Source organism: Merops nubicus, unplaced genomic scaffold (genome assembly GCF_000691845.1).
Source record: "Merops nubicus isolate BGI_N331 unplaced genomic scaffold, ASM69184v1 scaffold39709, whole genome shotgun sequence".
NCBI classification, from domain to species: domain Eukaryota; kingdom Metazoa; phylum Chordata; class Aves; order Coraciiformes; family Meropidae; genus Merops; species Merops nubicus.
This window is the reverse complement of record NW_008633744.1, coordinates 427-3043: the sequence shown is the minus strand read 5'-3', so window position 1 is coordinate 3043 and position 2617 is coordinate 427.

The window sequence follows — 2617 nt, the reverse complement described above, 5'->3', positions numbered from 1 at the left end:
TGGGTCGGCAGCGCTCGGGGAGAGAATTTCCAGGAGCCACAGGCAGCATTTGCCCAAAACAGCCACTGAAATAATTACGGGCTTGGTTCTATGCTTTTTTATCCTGTATTACCCCACAGTCCCAACAAAGCCTTACTCTAAACCAGTACAGGCCAGAAAAGGCTTCTGTCCCATCTCTTGTAGAGCCTCCACTGGCTACAGGGACCTGTTTCCCCAGGTTCACACTTTAGATTCATTTTCAGCTGACTGTGAACACACACCTCCACTGCACATTTAATGCCTGGCTTTGCTGGAACAGCAAGGGCCCCGTTTCAAACACCCAGGTAGAACACCCAGCACAGCTAAAGGGCTAACATCGTGTCAGGGGAGGAGACCTGGGACCCTTCCAGCTTTGGAGCCAGTCCCTGATAGATTTTATGTGAGTTGAACCCACTTTTGTGGCAGACTGTGCTACACCACTGCCAATGCTTGGTTGGTGACAAACTATACAAAAAAACGTACGTGTTGTTTTCTGAGGGGAGTTGAAGAAATACAGCTCCCAGGAAGCCTGGGCTGCTGCCAAGCATCCCTAGGACTATCAGGAGAAGGGAAGCTAGCCCAGGGCCATCCAGACTGCAGCATGCCCAGTTCACAACTCCTGCTATTGAAGCAGCTAAGAGAACTGCACCACTGCTATGAGCAGTGGCATTGATTAATTCTTCACAATCCAGTCTCTGGGGTCCCAGTACTGGAGAGGAGTAGTGAAGATCGAGTACCATCTTCAGGTGAGGGCCCTTTGGAGAACTCGTATATGCTTTCAGACCAGTACAATTCATCAGCCCATCAGGCTCTGCTGTTTGACAGCAGACAAGCACTGCTCCCCTTGCCCCTCCCATGACCCACTGAGGAGTGGTCTGGGTTGTATAAAGTGTAAATGTTTAGTAAGTAATACATCAAGCTCTTTTAAACCTTTAGGCCTGTAAGGTTTTCCATACTGTTTTCCCCTCTCTACCATGATTTCTCATTAGCTCAAATGCATGCTTGCAGATACAGCCTCAGCCCTGCAGGCTGAATTCCCCCGGGAAGCACACAGACATAGAAGCAGGCAGAATAAAGTTCTGCTAAACCCAGAGCAGGAATCTGTGGGCTTGAAATTTGACAGGGCAGGGCACAAGGTCTTCCTACCTCATGCTCCTACAAGGAGGCACAGCTACAGGTTTGCCAGCATCAGGTGTATTCAAGAAGGGCTGTTGCCTGCATTGATGCACATTTATTCACTTGTGTTATCACCTGGCCATAGGACATCATCAAGGGCTGAAATCTGCAGGCTGCCATGAACTGGGTACGTAAAGCAAAGCTACCGAGGCAGCGTCACACCCTCTCCACAGCTACAGGAGGGCCTGAGGACACTAAGGCTCGTAGGGACATTCTCACCTGCCACGGAGCTCCTGCGGTGCTGCAGCCTCCTCCGAGGAAGTTGCATGTCCCCGTGTCCCCATTGCTCTCAGGGACTGGCTGTGCCACGGGTGTGCAGGACACTACAGAGAGCCAGATAGGAAGAGTGGGGACCTTCAAATTGGTGGTTAATTCTTAACCCACCCTACTCCTCCCAAGCTCGATAAGGCACTTACAGACCCACTGAGCACATGACTAATGACACTAGTGAGGGTCCTACTAGGGCTCCCATAGCCTTTAAACTATACGTATCTGGAAGGACCACAAGACTAATATAATTTACACTAAAGGACTAGGTTCTCCTATGTTACACCAACACGCATTTCTGCTCTACCTTACAACGTATCCTCACCACCTCCTACAGCCCCAGAGCTCCCCTTTCTCATAGCACTCTCACAAACCCACAGTCCGCCATAAAACTCCACATCCCACTCCCTTTGCATGCCCAACAGCCCCACAGCACAGCTTTGCCTGCTGCACAGCTCGCCTACCTCCTCCTCACTCCACTTGCCAGGCAGACTGCGAAAGAAATGGCTGAACTCATCTCTCTAGATTTCTTTTAGCACCCTTACACCCTCCCCGCCTCCTCACAGCTGCAGCAGATCCCAGATGATCTGCTGACCACAGAGACCCAAATAGGCAGCCACTGGTGCTGCTTACTGACTAAGTGCTGCTTGGGAGGGCTTTTAAAGGGACATGCAGTAAATCCACTCCTGGAGCACAGTTTGCCTATAGATGGTTTTCCTGACAAAATACCCATTCCTCAGCCTTCTAACCTGCTTTCTTCTGCAGCAGCCCTGCAGCACAGTCTGTTTGCAGCAGACCTTGGCATTCACCTGGAGTGGTGGCAGAGAAGAAGCCCCCACACAGCGCAAACCGGCGCACTTGGAGACTTTTTGGTTATTTTTGCTTTCTACACATGAATGTCTGCACATGCACGTACAGACAACCCTGTGAAACGTGCTGGTGGGAGGCACTTCAGCATCCTATGCTTAGCCAGTTCTGGCAAAGTTTATGTGTAAGAGCTGAGAACATACATCCCATCTGCCCTGAGACGTGGGGCACGTGGTGCAAATCTTGTGCCCGTTTCCCCAGTGAGCTCCCTTAACCCTTTGCTTGGCACTCTAGCCCACCTTCTCATGGAGTTCTCCCGTGCCCCAAGTGCTTTCTCACTTGGGTGAGA